The sequence below is a fragment of the Thermobia domestica genome, chromosome 4 (genome assembly GCF_964235325.1).
Source record: "Thermobia domestica chromosome 4, izTheDome1.hap1.1, whole genome shotgun sequence".
NCBI classification, from domain to species: domain Eukaryota; kingdom Metazoa; phylum Arthropoda; class Insecta; order Zygentoma; family Lepismatidae; genus Thermobia; species Thermobia domestica.
In genome coordinates this window covers 223,747,232-223,766,913 of record NC_137457.1, presented here as the reverse complement: position 1 = coordinate 223,766,913, position 19,682 = coordinate 223,747,232, and the positions used below count along the sequence as shown (strand labels likewise).

The 19,682-nt window shown below is 34.8% G+C and overlaps 1 long non-coding RNA gene across 6 annotated transcripts in view; it reads left to right on the top strand.

Moving 5' to 3' along the window:
• The window catches only part of LOC145683448 (uncharacterized), a 1,457,912-nt gene that overhangs the window by 634,802 nt on the left and 803,428 nt on the right, over window positions 1-19,682 (top strand). For 3 of the 6 annotated variants that reach the window (XR_014131098.1, XR_014131103.1, XR_014131101.1), the window contains exon 4: window positions 11,226-11,411. The exons of the other annotated variants lie outside the window; for them this stretch is intronic. This is a non-coding gene — a long non-coding RNA (uncharacterized LOC145683448). The remainder of the gene's footprint in view (window positions 1-11,225; window positions 11,412-19,682) is intronic. 6 annotated transcript variants of the gene reach the window in all.

Here is a 19,682-nt window from a genome sequence, read left to right as displayed (position 1 = left end):
ATTACCTTATATGTTTATATGGTTATGTATAGGGGTCTATTCCCTATCATAAGACATAGGTACATTTGTGCACCCCTTTAAAATTTGTTAGGGGTACCTTGGCCCATCCCTTAAATTTTAGAAATTGCCCATTTTATATATTTGGTATTATAGTACTGGACCCTAACATGTATTATGATAAATTTGGGTGGTTTACCTCGTTTCTCTTTCATGGGTACATGTTATATGGGTATGTACAGAGGTTTATTACCTTTATATGTTTATGTTCCCTTTTAAATTTGGGGAATTATCAAATAACAAAATTCGGTAAACCTTTTTCTAGGACCCATTGTAGATGTTGGTGTTCCTCTTATGGCCAAATATTCAAAATTTAAAGGTTATTGACCGGCTTTATTATTGAATAAGTACAGGATTTATTACTTTTTCATAACACACAGGTGTATTTGTGTACCAATCTTAAATTTTGGGAGGGGTACATTTCTTATTGTCATATCAATAATTGGTAATGGTTCTTAAAATTGGATAGTATCTCATTCATTGGGTAAATCATTGTGATCACGTAATCAGTTATTGACCTATGATGGAATTAGGAGTCCAGGACATTGGAACATTGAAACTTTGTAGGATAATTTGAGAATTGCGTCATTGGTTTTGATTATTCCCGCCAAATATAAACGTAAGCAAGACGTTGTACCACGTGATTGTCCTTGATGAGGTAGTGTACAGGGATTCATTTCCTTTGTTGTGGTACTTCTTAAGTTTGAGTACACACACACTTCTAGAAAACAGCTGGTTCTACTCAGGTAAACAATTGACGGACATTATTGACATTATTGAACATATAATGATATGATTAACTCTAAGACTTAGGTATATCAAGAGAAGTATTCTTTAAATTTGGGAATGGTGATAAACAGAATTTTAACATAAGGTGCGAAATTTGAAACAATACATTGAACTTTAGTCACAGCTCATAGTCTAAGATCATTGGTGATGATTGATTTGAAATCTGATAGCTAACCTTATTGAATCTTATGACTCATAGACGAAAGGCAATACATGCTACAACACTGGCAAAGTTATTGTTAATGCAATTTGATTGGTTGATCACTATCTTTCCTGCAATCTGATTGGTTGATCACTATCTTTCGTGCAATCTGATTGGTTGATGATTTCCAAATCTTTGTTGTATTCAGTTTTAAGTTTTGTTTAACATTTAAAAATCTTGGTTTCGTTCAACATTTTGCACTCACTGATAAATATGATCAAAACCGTTTATTTGTTAATCGAATAGTTAAAAACCGGATAAAGTTTGACGGTTAACCGTGAAACGTAAAATTTTTTTAGTTTGAAATTTTTTTTGCTTGAAACTTTGGTTTGACATTTTTTCGTTTCCAAATTTTTTTGTTTCAAAATTTTTTGTTTCGAAATTTTTGTTTGAAATTTTTTTCGTTTGAAATTTTTTGTTTGAAAATTTTTGTTCGAAAATTTTGTTTAAATTTTTTTGTTTAAAATTTTTCGTTTCCAAATTTTTTGTTTCAAAATTTTGTTTGAAATTTTTTTCGCTTCAATTTTTTTGTTTAAAATTTTTTGTTTGAATTTTTTTTCGTTTCAAAATTTTGTTTCAAAGATTTTTGTTTGAAATTTTTGTTTCAAAGTTTGAGTTGACATTTTTAAAAGTTTGTGCACTTATTAGTAAAGAACTGGAACTGTTTAGAACAAAAACCTTTGACAACATTGTGGTGCAATAGTACACGTCAGAACCTGGGGTTGTACTTGAAATGAAAAAACACAATTCATTGAAATGGATCATTTTATTACACTCCACATACATCCATACCAGATAGTGGTTCTGGATATTGTCGATACAATGTATTTTGAACTTCTTGCACTAGTTTGTCTTTAGCATATAATTTTAATTCCAGTTGAAGTCTTTTAAGGTCTAATGCAATATCAATTGGTGGAAACTCAATGTCCATTTGATCACAAATAAACTGTTTATCAATACAGGTATGCACTAGCCGGAACTGTTTAGAACTAAAACCTCTGGCAACGTTGTGGTGCACGTCAGAACATGATAATGCAACGTCATCAGTTTTGCATCATATATAAGTATCGTTCGAGTTAGTATTCATGATAACGTCATCATGGCTACTTGTCTGCAGTTTCTAAACACACGTGATGTGATGAAGTCATTTACCAAAATTACCGATTTACAACAAAATGTACCTTATAGAATCTTAGCTAGCCAAATGATCCCTACAAAGTTTGGATTAAGAATCGTAGTGAAGCTTGAAAATGATAAGAATATAATTTTACCAGCAAAATATTTACCCATGGAAGCATCAAAACAAGAAGAACTGCTGCGTTTCTTAAATACTGGATCTGTATCTTTATGTTACAAAGGATTCTTGGGTCGAAGTCATCAACTTGAATTTAGTACACAGCCGGATTCGTCAGCCATTGTGATGAAATCATGAATCAGCACATTTCTTTCCAATGACGTCAGCTGTAGTTGTATGAATTTGGTTGGTCGGCATGACGTCAGCAACTGTGATGAAATCATGAATCAGCACATTCCTTACCAATGACGTCAGCAATAACTATAAACCAGCAAATACAGTGGCATCCCACGAAATCATTTGAGCAAGTGCTTTTCAGGAGGAAAGATGTGTACTTCTAACGATAAAGAGTTCATCTTCGCAAGCTATTATCCAATAAATATATTTCAAACAAAACATGTGATGATTGGTATCAGTGCTAAAACATTTGAACCTGTGATTCGATTGGGCAAAGCAGAACAATTTGGTGTACAACTGACCTGTGAAGAATGGCAAATATTATGTTCACGAATCGACCAAATGAACGATTATTTTCATGATGAGCTAAATGTGACCATAGTCAAATCATTAGGCTCAAATCATGAAGTGGTGCTGCGTACAGTCCTCGAAGAGAAGATGGTGCTGTTACGTAAAAAGAGTACATTCCATGTCCCTCGCAATATGGTGTATCTAACACAAACGGAATGGAACAAATTCATCAGCGTATTTCAGTGTGTGAAACATGCAGTGGAAGTGTGCAACAAAACTAGTATATTCCTGAAAAAGTACTATTTTGAAAAATGTGTTATGCATATTGTACAACATGTATCTAGATATTGTGATGGTTGTCAACATCGTTCGTGGGTGCATAACTGTATTGATAAACAGTTTATTTGTGATCAAATGGACATTGAGTTTCCACCAATTGATATTGCATTAGACCTTAAAAGACTTCAACTGGAATTAAAATTATATGCTAAAGACAAACTAGTGCAAGAAGTTCAAAATACATTGTATCGACAATATCCAGAACCACTATCTGGTATGGATGTATGTGGAGTGTAATAAAATGATCCATTTCAATGAATTGTGTTTTTTCATTTCAAGTACAACCCCAGGTTCTGACGTGTACTATTGCACCACAATGTTGTCAAAGGTTTTTGTTCTAAACAGTTCCAGTTCTTTACTAATAAGTGCACAAACTTTTAAAAATGTCAACTCAAACTTTGAAACAAAAATTTCAAACAAAAATCTTTGAAACAAAATTTTGAAACGAAAAAAAAATTCAAACAAAAAATTTTAAACAAAAAAATTGAAGCGAAAAAAATTTCAAACAAAATTTTGAAACAAAAAATTTGGAAACGAAAAATTTTAAACAAAAAAATTTAAACAAAATTTTCGAACAAAAATTTTCAAACAAAAAATTTCAAACGAAAAAAATTTCAAACAAAAATTTCGAAACAAAAAATTTTGAAACAAAAAAATTTGGAAACGAAAAAATGTCAAACCAAAGTTTCAAGCAAAAAAAATTTCAAACTAAAAAAATTTTACGTTTCACGGTTAACCGTCAAACTTTATCCGGTTTTTAACTATTCGATTAACAAATAAACGGTTTTGATCATATTTATCAGTGAGTGCAAAATGTTGAACGAAACCAAGATTTTTAAATGTTAAACAAAACTTAAAACTGAATACAACAAAGATTTGGAAATCATCAACCAATCAGATTGCACGAAAGATAGTGATCAACCAATCAGATTGCAGGAAAGATAGTGATCAACCAATCAAATTGCATTAACAATAACTTTGCCAGTGTTGTAGCATGTATTGCCTTTCGTCTATGAGTCATAAGATTCAATAAGTTTAGCTATCAGATTTCAAATCAATCATCACCAATGATCTTAGACTATGAGCTGTGACTAAAGTTCAATGTATTGTTTCAAATTTCGCACCTTATGTTAAAATTCTGTTTATCACCATTCCCAAATTTAAAGAATACTTCTCTTGATATACCTAAGTCTTAGAGTTAATCATATCATTATATGTTCAATAATGTCAATAATGTCCGTCAATTGTTTACCTGAGTAGAACCAGCTGTTTTCTAGAAGTGTGTGTGTACTCAAACTTAAGAAGTACCACAACAAAGGAAATGAATCCCTGTACACTACCTCATCAAGGACAATCACGTGGTACAACGTCTTGCTTACGTTTATATTTGGCGGGAATAATCAAAACCAATGACGCAATTCTCAAATTATCCTACAAAGTTTCAATGTTCCAATGTCCTGGACTCCTAATTCCATCATAGGTCAATAACTGATTACGTGATCACAATGATTTACCCAATGAATGAGATACTATCCAATTTTAAGAACCATTACCAATTATTGATATGACAATAAGAAATGTACCCCTCCCAAAATTTAAGATTGGTACACAAATACACCTGTGTGTTATGAAAAAGTAATAAATCCTGTACTTATTCAATAATAAAGCCGGTCAATAACCTTTAAATTTTGAATATTTGGCCATAAGAGGAACACCAACATCTACAATGGGTCCTAGAAAAAGGTTTACCGAATTTTGTTATTTGATAATTCCCCAAATTTAAAAGGGAACATAAACATATAAAGGTAATAAACCTCTGTACATACCCATATAACATGTACCCATGAAAGAGAAACGAGGTAAACCACCCAAATTTATCATAATACATGTTAGGGTCCAGTACTATAATACCAAATATATAAAATGAGCAATTTCTAAAATTTAAGGGATGGGCCAAGGTACCCCTAACAAATTTTAAAGGGGTGCACAAATGTACCTATGTCTTATGATAGGGAATAGACCCCTATACATAACCATATAAACATATAAGGTAATAGGACCTCATCCAAGAGATAAATTGGGTAAAAATGTTAAACACGTGGTACAACGTATTGCTTACGTTTATATTTTGGCAATTTCGTACCCATGAAAGTGGACGATGTGGACCATCCAAATTTATCATGATACGTATTAAGGTCCTGTACTATAATACCGAATGCTTAAATCAAAAAAATTCCAAAATTTAAGGGGCGGGCCAAGGTACGTACCTCTCCTAAAATTGAAAGGGATGCATCAATGTACCTATGTCTTATGATAGGAAATGAACACCTATACATTACAATATAACCATATAAGGTAATAGGACCTCATCCAAGGGAATAAATTAAATCAAAAAACAAACACGTGGTTGTACCTAAATTTGGCAATTTCGTACCCATGAAAGGGAACGAGATGGACCATCCAAATTTATAGTGATCCATATTAGCGTCCTATACTATAATACCAAATGTTTAAATTGGGCAATTTCTAAAAATGAAGGGGTGGGCCAAGGTACCCCTCCCAAATTTTTAAAGGGTGCGTCAATGTACCCATGTCTTATGATAGGAAATGAACCCATATACATGACCATATAACCATATAAGGTAATAGAACCTCATCCAAGGGGTGAACCAAAAAACCAAACACGTGGTACAACGTATTGCTTACGTTTATATTTTGGCAATTTTGTACCCCTAAAAGGGAACGAGGTGGACCACCTAAATTTATCATAATACATGTTAGGGTCCAGTACTATAATACCAAATATATAAAATGAGCAATTTCTAAAATTTAAGGGGTGGGCCAAAGTACCCCTCCCAAATTTTTAAAGGAGTGCACAAATGTACCTATGTCTTATGATAGGGAATAGACCCCTATACATAACCATATAACCATATAAGGTAATAGAACCTCATCCAAGAGGATAAATTGGGCCAAAAGACCAAACACGTGGTACAACGTATTGCTTACGTTTATATTTTGACAATTTTGTACCCCTAAAAGGGAACGAGGTGGACCACCCAAATTTATCATAATACATGTTAGGGTCCAGTACTATAATACCAAATATATAAAATGAGCAATTTCTAAAATTTAAGGGGTGGGCCAAAGTACCCCTCCCAAAATTTTAAAGGAGTGCACAAATGTACCTATGTCTTATGATAGGGAATAGACCCCTATACATAACCATATAACCATATAAGGTAATAGAACCTCATCCAAGAGGATAAATTGGGCCAAAAGACCAAACACGTGGTACAACGTATTGCTTACGTTTATATTTTGACAATTTTGTACCCCTAGAAGGAAACGAGGTGGACCATCCAAATTTATCATAATACATGTTAGGATCCGGTACTATAATACCAAATGTTTAAATTGGGCAATTTCCAAAATTTAAGGGGGTGGGCCAAAGTACCCCTCCCAAATTTTTAAAGGAGTGCACAAATATACCCATATCTTATGAAAGGTAATGGACCCCTATACATGACCATATAGGATAATAACACCTCATCAAAGGGGATAAATTGAGCCAAAAACCAAACACGTGGTATAACGTATTGCTTACGTTTATATTTTTGGCAATTTTGTACCCCTAGAAGGGAATGAGGTGGACCACGCAAATTTATCATAATAGATATTAGGGTCCTATACTATAATACCTAATGTTTAAATTGATCAATTTCCAAAATTTAAGGGGTGGGCCAAGGTACCCCTCCCAAATTTGTCAAGGGGTGCATTAATATACCCATGTCTTATGAAAGGTAATGGACCCCTGTATACGTCCATATAACTATATAGGGTAATAATACTTCATCAAAGGGGATAAATTAGGTCAAAAACCCCCGAAATTTGAATTTTTGGCAATTTTTTACCCATGAAAGGGAACGACATAGACACCCAATACTGATAGAGGTACATACTATGGTCCTAGGCTACCATACCAAATTTTTAGATTTGGCAATTTCCAAAATTTAATGGGGGTGGTCCTATGTACCCCTGCCAAAATTTAGGGGGTGGTCCAAGGTACCCCTGCCAAAATTTAGAGGGGGTGGTCCTAGGTACCCCTAGGTCATTGACCCCGGGCCAAGGTCATTGACCTTTGACCTATGACGTCACAAAAATTTTTGCTGACTCGGCTCAATATACGCCGGGGCCTACTACTATGGACATATATACACATGCATGTACAAAGAAGAAAAAAACCAAAGATTGTTAAAATTAGTGGGCCCAAACTACAAAAATGTACACTACATGCAAAAATATAGTCAATTGAAACGAAATTATAATCGGCAACCACTTAGAGTATTGGCTAATCTGCAGAAAATAATCAAACTATTGAAAATCAGAAACGATAATGTACCCTCCCAGCAGGCACTTCTGTAATCGATTGAAAATTACAATAAACGGTTCGATGTTGTTTTAGAAAACGGAGTACCTCCACGAATTATACCTTTCGAAGTCTCAGTTAGTACATTTTGTCAAAATCAGTAGTATAGTTGATTATATATTTATGAGCTTCAGAAACTGGGGGGGGGGGAAGGTTCAAAAATTAAAAAAAACTCGAAGGCTAAGAGAGAGAGACAAGATGAAGTAATGACAGCAAGAAAAGTAGAAGAAAACGAAAGTACTACCCACTACACCGATGAGTGGTCGGATTTCAATATTTAACGACTCATAGCCAAAATCTTCATGTACGCCGAAAAGGGTGGTCTAATCAAATACATAGACTCAACATATACTTCCCAGCCTACAACTAGTCCGTGTCCTGAATGAAATTTCCACAAAGACAATGGCTTTAAGGGAATTTCACTACTCGCTGTAATTCGGTTGAATTCTGGTAAGCCCCGGGATCTCCCGGAAAGCTAGGATGGATCATAATTTGGAAATTTCTAAGAAAAAAAAACTCATCCAACCTTCTCAGAAACTAAGAAGTCAGAACAGTAATGAAACTATAGTAAGAGGGATAGCTAAGAAGTCCCTAACTTATAAGTTGCCAAAATAAAAAAAAAAATAAAATTAATTTCGTACTGGTGATTTTCCCGCCAAAATCTCACCAGTGGCGTACCCGTTCGCAAGGTTCGCTAAGCCTTGAAGTTGTCATTAATTTCTATAACTTTCTAGTTTTCAAAACTAAGAAAAGAAAAGATAGACTACAAGGGAAAAGGGATTCGACACCTCGGGTACGAGAACTTGAATAATTTTGAGGTTATTTCAGTAAAATTTGATTTCAGTTCGGTCTATTTACTCTGTGAACATTGTACAGAAACGATGTAACCGATGCGATGAAAAAAAAGTCATCAACAGTAAATGGATATGGAAAATGCCACTGATCAAATTATAAATCTTGGTGGTCTAACTTTTAGGTTTGTTTGTAATAATTCCGCGAATATCTGGGACTGATGTTTATATGATGTTGCTTTCCACTCTCAGATAGTAGGATATTGACTAAACTATAAAGTAACATGATCACGAAGTAAACATAACTTCAACTTCCACATAATCATTCCACCAATTAGATCGAACAAACGTATGAGGTTAAGAGTCGAAGGGTAGGGTATCATTAACTGTATTCATATTGTTAATACATACGTAACGAACACTGGGCTAATGCATTTTCACTTAGGTGTCTCCTCAACTTATTCATTTTTCATTATAATCATATATATTATTATTATATTACTACACTTATTCATATATTTATTTCATTTAATCAATTGACGCACTATATTATGGACACCTTATTCTTTATTTTTACCCAGGCTACTCATACATTACATTACACAATAACTAACTAACTAACTAACTCTATGGCCTATGGAACCCGGAGGTTCAGTGCCGCGTTCACAAAAGCTCTCCACTGACTTCTATCCTTAGCTAATTGCATCCAGTTTCCACTTTGTATTCCTATCTCTGCGAGATCCATCTTAATATTATCCTTCCATCTGCGCCTAGGTCTTCCTAATGGTCGTTTTCCTATGGGTCTACCAGTCAAGACTTTGAAAGCGTTTCTACTTTCTTCCATTCTAGCTACATGATCTGCCCACCTAAGCCTCCTAGACTTGACGACCCTAACAATGTTGGGTAAACCGTATAAACTATGTAGTTCCTCGTTATGAAGCTTCCGCCATTCCCCATTCTCGTTCCTCTTGGGTCCGAATATTCTTCTCAGGATCCTGTTCTCAAATACTTTCAGTCTATGTTCTTTTCTCAGAGTAAGCGTCCATGTTTCTATTTTGTATATTTTGTTTAACTTGTTTCTTAAACCAAGTGTATAGTATTGTCTCGTGGCTTGACGTAACAAAAGTAAAATTAAGAAGTTGGAGACTCAGAACTGACAAGTATATCCCATGATTTTGTAAACTAAAATTTTTGGAAAAGAGGTAATGGGTTCGTTTTTTTGGAAAAGAGGATTGCTTAACAAAAAAAATTGGATAATTTTCAATTGGAAACAGATTATGATGTGAGAGGATGAAAAGAGGATGAAAGAGAAGTTATGAACTTAGGATAGGTAAAAGTCTACACAACTGTCTGTAACATTCGGCGATCCTCCATCGGTGATTCTCTACGTGTACCGTAGTCTGCCTTCAGGAACATGGAGTCTGGGCTATGAACGAATAGACAGCCCTAACAGAAGCTCGGCACGGAAGCAACAAAATTAGGATGAACTTATAGCGTGCAATAACTCGGAGTACGAACTCTTTCTAACAACAAAACCGTTCTTGCCGTTAATAAAAAAATACTATATGCGTTATCCTTATAAACATGGGTAAAGTTAAGGTTCCAAAATCAAGAGTCGCCGAGGGTTCCTCTCTACATCGCCATCGTTCGTTAACTCTATCTAACGACGTATTTTCTCTGTACTTTTGTTCCAAGTCGTCGGTCATTGAATTCCTAGTTCAACGAATCGAAGGCAGGTGATTAAATTCAAAACGTGTAGGTTGACGTAGGATAAGGTGATCTTTAGGAATGTGAACATAAAAACAGTTTGGATGTTTATTCATTTAGAAATACATAAAACGAAATCAACATGAAATAGAAATTCTTTTATGTCTGCACGTGTCAGTGAACTGTAAATTGTGCTGAAAGAAATGGAAATTAAAATATGATTTTAACTTCTATCTCATAATGAAAATTCACTGTCCACGATTTCAAATAAATATTTTTTTTTTTCGTTTTCACAAAATTTCAGTCTAAAACTTATTATTATTTAAATCACATCATTCATTGCTCTGGACATTATATCTTCAACAAGAGTTGGTGATAAAAACGATAAAGCCTGCTAAAGACAGAGGAAAACATACATTTATAAATGAATGGGATTGTGTTTATGATAAAGATTAAGAAATATATGAATATTTTGCCTATGAGTTCATGCAAGACGAAACTCTGAAATATTTGAAGGTTGCGTATTAGCGTTACGTGAAAGGTAATTTTTTAAAAATGAATGAATGATATATGGATAGCCACTGTTAAAGTCACCGGCTACCGGTGAAGTTATTAATGGATTGACGCCATTAATGAACTCGATCGAGATAATCGCTCTAGCTGGCTATTGCAAAAAACAGATTTGTAAAATTCACTTTCATCCAATCATGTGGAATAACGCACGTATATACTAACATTACAATCTTATAAGGCCCTTGCGTAATCCTAACAAATAAAAAAATAGAATATTTCTTTTGAAGCAATTTGTTGTTTATTTTACCGAGCAGCAGAATTCATAAGAGAAGGGTAGTCTGTGAAGTGAACTATTCATATTACTTGTATGTTAATTTGATATAATAAACAAATATATAATTTTTAGTCATAAAACGTGAATCTCTCTAATGATCTATCAATATCTCTTCTTATTGTATTGTGAATTATGCTCTACCCAGTAGTTTACCCAGAATTTAATCAAATAAAGTTTAAGTTCCGAAGTTCATGCTATTTCAGCTATATGTATACTTGTTTTAATATATTAAATGTTTATTTTTGTATGTTACCTTGCTCAAAGTGAATTTAAATAAAATCTGATCATCTCCCCTTCCGTAGGCCACTGTTCTGCACACATACAAAGAGAAACTCTATTGATCATAGGCCATTCCGCAAGTGACGAGTCTTTAATCAACACGCAAAACAATTGTCGAGGTTGCGTCATTGTCTATGGCACCTGTTCGCTCCTGGGAAGGATTTTGACAGTCTTCATCTGATAAGCAACTGACTCACAAGCTCTTGCAGGTACGAGGGATGATGGTGATGAAATATAAATTGGTTCATGGTAAAATTGGCAGAGCATGAAAAATCTTGCTTGCAAGTACTCGCCAGCAAAAAAATCTACTGGCCAGATCATTTTGCAGTTAGTGTTTATACAAATAAGCAAAAATCACTGCGAAACAGTCAACATATCAATACATTTTTTATTTTGTTTATTTGTATGTCTCTTAAAAATAAAAAAATGACATCCGTTATTTATTCTTGATTTCACGTTTTTGATTCATTGAACTTCACTTGCCAAATGTAAAAAAGTACTCGCCACTGGCGAGCAGGCGAGTGGATTTTTTCAAGTCCTGAAAATTGATATATTGAATTTGAAACTTTAAATATCATATCGAAACTAGGTCTAATCACAAAATTATCTCACTGTGTTTGTTTACTATGATTTATATATTTCTAAAATTATCAATTTAAAATTGATAAATGAAATTGTTGTATTAATTATGCACTTATCTCAAATACTCGTATACTTTTCGAGTGGAGCTGCCTTATCCACACTCTAATATTTTAAAGAAATAACATTTAGGTATCTAATAACTTTTTGATCCCCTTTAGTTAATCTCTAACGCACATTCAAAACATAAAATATTTCTTCCATTTTCCTTTGTCCATCAAATTATTATTATTATTATTATTATTATTATTATTATTATTATTATTATTATTATTAGTAGTAGTAGTAGTAGTAGTAGTAGTATTTCCACCAACGCTACTGCTACTACTACTACTAATAATAATAATTTGCTTAAATGTAACATTTAATTTCATGTACAGATATAAACATGTAAAAAATAGTGCTGGCAACGTATTTCAAGCGGCATAATTCCAAAGTGAGTGTGTTTTTCTTGTTGGTTAAGGAAGCACGTATTCCTAACATCCATCACTTCACAATAGTTCTAGAACTATTTCTCTTGAGTGGATGTTCTTTATTTATAAGGATAGTTAAACATGTCTAGACTTAGTTTCATGGAAAAGTCTTTTGAGTTGGACAGCAAGTAATGAGAACTACCTTAATACCTACTGTCTATCTGAAATATTCTCGTCAATAAAATAATATTTTTGTTGTCATTGCCTTACAATGTCATTGTTTTATATCATTTTGTTCAAAAAAATATTCAGCTTTTGAATAAATTTGTTCTGATTTGAGAATAGCATCATGAATCTACATATGCACCATCTTGTTCGATGATCATCTTCTGCCATTTTTCCGGCAACGCAGTAATCCCGTTGCTACAAAACTTCTGTGATTTCTGGTGAGAAAAATGAGACACGTGGTTTTTCACAGAGCTTCTTGAAACTAACTTAACCCTTATCCGGGCAAGACAGTTTTGTAACGTAAACGGGCAACCGGGACCTGTGAGGCCCAGTATATATTTTAAGTGCAGAATACACAAAATCAATGCCTATTGTCACTTACTGTTTAGGCTAGTCTAGAATGTACCGGTATATATTTTTGTCAAGTAGCAAAACTTCATGTCACGCTTTTGTAAGCCGACCAAGCAGAATAGCAAATCCAGTCCAGACATTTTTGTAACGTAAACGGGCAACCGGGGCCTGTTAGGCCCAGTATATATTTTAAGTGCAGAACACTCAAAATTCAATGTCTGTTGCCGCATACTGTTCCGACTAAAGGTTACAATAGTCACGTGTTCAATATATAATTATGTGACAATTTGATCTAATATTTGACAGGACTTTCACTAAAGTTATACGGGGCCTCCTAGGCCCCGGTTGCCCGGTTACGTCAGGAAAAGATTTTCAAATTTAAAAAAAACACTAGCTTTACCAACTCGATATGTTCATGATTTTAACTTCGACGAAAGATAGAAGAATTCAGTATTTTATGTCTTCGAAATATGTATGGTTATTGAGAAATTTTAGAAAAATTAAGCTACTGGGCCTGGGAGGCCCCGGTTGCCCGGATAAGGGTTAACACCATTCAGATAGTCCAGCAGCGACTGAAACAAATGATAATCTGACAGTGGCAAGTCCGGGCTATGCAGTGGATCCAGTAAAAACTTCCAACTAAGCTCGTATTTTGTTACTGGTCGTTAAAGATGTATGTGCTCTTGTGCTGTTAGCGTGGTATACCAGGGTGTCTATCGGTCACAAAAGTCATGAAAAAGTCACGAAATCAGAAAACGATCATGAAAGTCAAGAAACAGTCACGAAATTTAGCTTTTAGTTCACGTTTTTTAATTATCTGTACAAATATAAGTATAGACTGGAAAATTGTGTTCTATAAAACGTCAAAATTCAACACCAAAAATGTATATGGTCAGCTTTAGGTGCTACAAAATCACAAGCAAAGCGCGCTTCTGTCGCATGCATTAAAATTCGGGCCAGTTCACTCTTAAGAATGCTACTAAATTTTATGGTTTGGGATAGAAAACGTCAGGAAAAAGTCAAGAAATTTCATTTTGGAAATTTAGTAGACACCCTGTATACGATACCTTTTTCTGTTGACCATATCCTGCTGTTTGTTTTTGAAATGCTAGGGGCACTTGCGTTAATTGGTGACAGTACAGTACACGCCTAAGTACATCTTCCTGCTCGACAGCAGCAGCTTCGATGCATAATGTCCTTCCAATCCTACCAAATGCACAGCATACGAGAAACCTTCCTGAACATCAGTGTGGGCTTATCCACAGGCTTCTCTTCGCTTCAACCACGATCATTTTTCCATGTTGCCATAGCTTATCAACTTTTCATAATTCGTGATTAACCGCTTCAGAAATGGAACGAGCTCATTACATTTCAGTGAGGATTTTGCACGATTGAGTAAATATTCTTGTGTAAGAGCAAGTGACAACCAATCGTCGAGTTTCTTTCTGTAGACAGCTTTTTCAAAAGATTTAGAACTGTTTAGTGATGAATTCTTAGGTCATTGGCGATGTTATGACTGCTTACATAAAGATCTTGCTAAATTTTTCCAGAATATAATCCACTTCTGTTGTGATAAGTTGCTTATTGCGAGGATACATTTCGACATTGAAATTTCCAGAACGAAAGTGACAGAACCATCTTTTGGGTGTTGCTTTTGCTACTATATTATGTCCATAAACAACAGAAATTTCTCCATGGGCCTGCGCAGCATTTCGCACCTTTATTAAAATTAAATTGTAATATGTAGTTCAGCTATGCGGGGGCGTAAGCGTAGAATAATAATATGTAGGCACAATTAAAGGAAGCATTTTTCTAAGCTTTATTTCAGAGCATAGAAGAATCTCTTTTAGAAATACAGGGTGTCCCAAAAGTCACCGAACCCTATGTTTAAGACCGTATAACGAAAAAACACTAAATGGAATGAGAAGGAACGCTTTTTGCAACAGTAAGTCCTATATACACTTTCTGAATCTTCCGGAACGTAAACGAACCGAACAAAAATTCAAATAGGAAATGCGATGGGTCACATTGAATGGTGTTATCGTCGTGCTCCCCAGGACCACCCTTCATGAAGGCCCAGACTCCAACTTTAAATTTTAAATGGATACCTGGAGCGAGTGATACCTTGTTCGATAGATGTTTAAAAACTAAACAGCGTTGTACCAAAAAGATATTTTGTGGTCACCATATTCAAAATGGCTACCAAGATATGGTGCCTATATCAGATAAAATGTCCAGTACCACTAATGTGAAAACGGTTGTATATAAATAAACCGAACAAAAACTCAAAATAGGAAATGTCATGAGGTCCATCGAGTGGTATTGTCACGGTGCCCCCAGGACCGCCTTTATGGGAGCCCAAAGCCTAACTTCAAACTTTTAAATGGAAACATGGGGCGAGTGATTCCTCGTTCGATATATCTTTAAAGCCTAAAGAACGCCGTGGTAAAAGGTGGTCAATATGGGTCACTGTTTTCAAAATGATCATCAAAGACATGTTGCCTGCATCAGATAAAATGTCAATTGCCTATAGAATGAAAACGATTGAAGATGAATGAACAGAACAGAAATTCGAGTAGGAAATCACAGAGGGTATTTATCATTTCACGGACCGAGAATGTTGCAACAGAGGAAAAGACAATTAGAGTAAAAATGCAAAGGAGGAAATTAATTTCTAGAAAATTATTGCTCCAACCTCTCTCTATAAGTGTGGGAAGCGGGAAGGAACAGTGAAATTTCAAATGAGAAGCTAAGGTTTTGCAAATTGAGTCTTCGCAACAAAATTATCTGAAATGTGTTTTTATGAGAGATGTATCTGTAACAAGAAAAAAGTAGTTAAAATTCCTGTTAAGTGGTGCCTTATCTTTTTTTGCAGGCAATGATTTGATGCAAAAATGAAACAATTGAAATACGAAACAACTGTCGAACAATGCAGTTTTTAGAACAATGTGTAACGACGTAACATGTCGTTTGCAGTAAGGGCCTGAGCTAAAATGATATTATATGCACGATGATTAATCTTTTTCACGAGTATAAGTGCAGTTGTTCTAGATATCCCTATTTTCCTTTTAATTTCTTGTCTACTAATATGAGGATTGTTGCTAATTGCTGTTAAGATTATCATTCATGCATAATCTTTATAGTTGTGAGTCGACCTTTAAGACGTCAGGCTGCCCTCACGGACTTTTAATTCAATATTTCGGAGAACTGTATGACTCGGTGGCGGTCGATTAGGATATCAAGCTTGATTTAAAAAAAAAAAAAAACAGCACCTTGACGATTTTTTTTTTTTTTTTTTTTTTGCGATATTCACCCAAAATAAGGGGCATATCGACAATTTCGTTTGGAGTGTAATCAGTCATGTTTACTTTTTTCCGGCAATTTGTTAACGAAAGTCAATAAAATGAAACTAAGAAATAATAATAATAATAAACATAGAAATAGCAAGAAAAATAGTAAGAAAAAGAGTTTGTCACACATTTACATTTGTAACAAATCTAAACGTATATCCAATCTAAATGAGGTTGGAAAGACACTTAGATTTCCACTTTGTATTACGTCACTTTTATTTTAATTATCTTGTTCTCTGTTGCATCATTCTCGAGGCGTGGAATGATAAAAATAATCTGTGATCTCCTATACGAGTTTTATTCTATGCTGGTACTGTACGTTTTATCTGATACAAGCACCATGTCTTGATGGCCATTTCGAATACGGTGACCCAATTTTGAAGTTGGACCCTGGGCCCCCGTGAAAGTCATATTCACCACGACAATACCATTCGATGTGCCCCATGCCATTTTCCTGTTCCACTTTTTGTTCTGTTCATTTATCTCCAATCATTTTCATATTAGTGGCACTGTAAATTTTATCAGATACAGGCCCCATGTATCGGTATTGGCGGCTATTTTGAATACGGTGACTGATGTGAAAAATATTTTGCCATAACACTGTTTAGTTTTTAAACATTTATAAAACGAGGAATCACTCGCCCCAGGTTTCCATTTAAATTTTTAAAGTTGGGCCCTGGGCCCCATCAAGGGCCGCCCTGGGGGCACCACGACAACACCATTCGATGTGTCCCATGGTATTTCCTGTTTGATTTCATTTTTGGGGGGGTTCATTTATGTTTAACCGTTTTCGAGATATTTCCGTGGAAGGATTAAAATGGGCCACCTTGTATAATACGAATAATGATTGCTTAAATGCATTTCACCCTTGAGTGCAAGTATTTGTGCAATATTAGTGTTAATAGGAATTATTTGAGCGACATCTTCTGTGATTCGTACTTTTAGACAGTTTGTGCTTCGAATTTCTTAAAGAATGCATGATGGTTTTTGTGTGCCATTAAGTTATTTTTGACGTTTAATGTGCACGGTTGATGCCACATTCAGACAATTTACAATAGTGTTTCTTGCTTCTAGGTTAGGCCCGCTGATTAAAATCGTTACCTTATTTTACATAATTGGAGACGAGCACTTTGGAGTAGGATGTAGGTTTCGTGCCTCTCTTGAAGATCCAGCTGCTTTGAGGTGCAAATTTGATTGCATTGAAATATTTGCTAATTCTTTTACTAGAAATGCAAAACCTTACAATCTACACTTCTTTGTTATTTGACTGCAACAGTATCTGGTTTCCGACAAATAAATATACTCGTCTCAATAGCGAATGATTTGGAGGCACGTTTTCAGGCAGTTGGTTAGAAAACTAATAACTATGTTCTAAGGCTTATATGGATCTGTAGAAAAATAGCATTAAAATGTGTCTTTCAGCGTTCATAAATGGTATCATATAAAATGAAATTTCTTATTTAAATACCCTGATATATCTAATTAGTGTCTTGATGATCATAACACTTCAGACTCACCAACTCTGTTGCAAGCAAGGAACGGTGGCCTGACAATGAGGAAACAGGTTGAGATTATTCTGATGATTGAGGAGGCTGATACCACGTGTTTCGACGTCAACTATAGACAGCATTAGATGACTATCAGCCTCTCTTCTATAGCTAAGTTTCGTAAGACAGGTAATGTAGCAGATAATCTCCATAGTGGCCTTGCAAAACCTGCTACTGAAGAGGAAACTTTGACGATATTCCTGACATATAGATATTGTCAAAGGTATAGTGATGTATATAAAATATTGTGTGGATTTGTATCAGATACAAATACAACAGAAACTAGCAGAAGATAACTCAGGTAGACAGGTTGAATTATATGCGTGGTACTTATGCCAACAGTAACTGCTCTCCTCGTTCGTACATAACTTTTCAGTGAAAATGGGAAGTGAAGTGTCAATATTGTTGGTATTAGACTGATCCAATCGCAAGTAGTAGTGTTGTATGTACTGTAGTACACTTCTAGAGCTCCTTCGTGGCTAAGCGGTTAGCATGCGCGTCTTCGGCGCGGGAGACCCGGGTTCGATTCCCGGTGTGAAAGGCCCTATGACAGTAAATAACCAAACTGTATGTGAAGAGCCCCTAAAGAGGATTCACTTGAGTAGAGCATGACCTAGTCTACTACTTTATTGTGTTAGTGGGATGTACTTCAGAGCCACCACTACACAATGCTAAATTAATTAATACACAGTTTATATTTCCTTCATTGAATACAGGGCTGAGTACTGAATTTTGAGAATCAGCTAAAAAGATAGAATGCAGGAGCTGTGGAGCTGATATTCGATCATCAGAAGCAAGAGAGTAGCGTTAATGGTCACATAAAATTTTAAAAGAAAATAAAAATAAAAGAATATACTGTACTGCCAATGATACCGAAAAGGTACACACTCTCTATTTTTTTTTAATATCTCCGTTACTATATTGCTCCTGTGTCAGTACTTGGGTTCTAATTTATCTTCCTGTGCACCGTTAGGAAGTGACAATACATACAGGAAACATTGAGAAGTCCTTCATACAATTTCAGCTGAAAAAAAACATGATATGGTACATCTAAAAATCAGTGTACTCACCAGTTCCAGAACCATGGACAATTCAGGTATGAACCAGCCATTTGTGTTTTGATATTATTTAATAGCCATATTTGAAGATTAAAAAAAATGGTATAATTCTTTCTGAATGACTTGAACACATTTCATTTTACACTTTTCCACTGTGCACAGGGATAATTACCAACCTTGTGTATGTCTATGCATATATTTATATATATATAGCTAGAGAAGTTTTAATTAATAAAATGTTTATCCAGTTGATGTTGATATTAGTTTTTAAGCGATTTTAGTACAAAGTTCGATTAACTAGGATTTGCACACAATCTTAATATTTTTATGTCACTGTTTCTCAAAAGGAAAAGTCAAAGTTCACTAAAACCACATATATTTTAAAGTCAGGATTATAGTCCGTCCTTAGTCTTCTGCAAACACTGTCTATTTGGTACAAGATGTTCTTAGAACTTTTAATTGTTGATGATCAACCAACAGCTTCATTCTCCTTGACGTTAACGATTTTTTTTTACACTGTGTGTGATCCGCCAAAGATGTGTTATGTGAAGCAACACATTATTCTCCCCAAAACCAAGGGAGCTACATTTCCCTGACAATGTCTGGTAGGCGTTAGTCTTCCAACTCCCAGCAAGGTTGAGCACTTTTTTTAATTTTTTTTAAAGAAAAAAAATGTCAATAATACTCCGATAATACACACTGAACTTGTAAAAATATAGCACTGGCTCACTGTATTTAGTTTATGTTAATCGTTCTTATCTTGCAGAAACGGCGATTTAATATTTCAGAACACATATTGTTTTTTTCACGAATTATCTTACTTTACGTGTTAACTATTCTCTGGCTCAAGCACCTCTCATCTTCCAAGACTCCTTCTCCAGCTCTCACCCTATT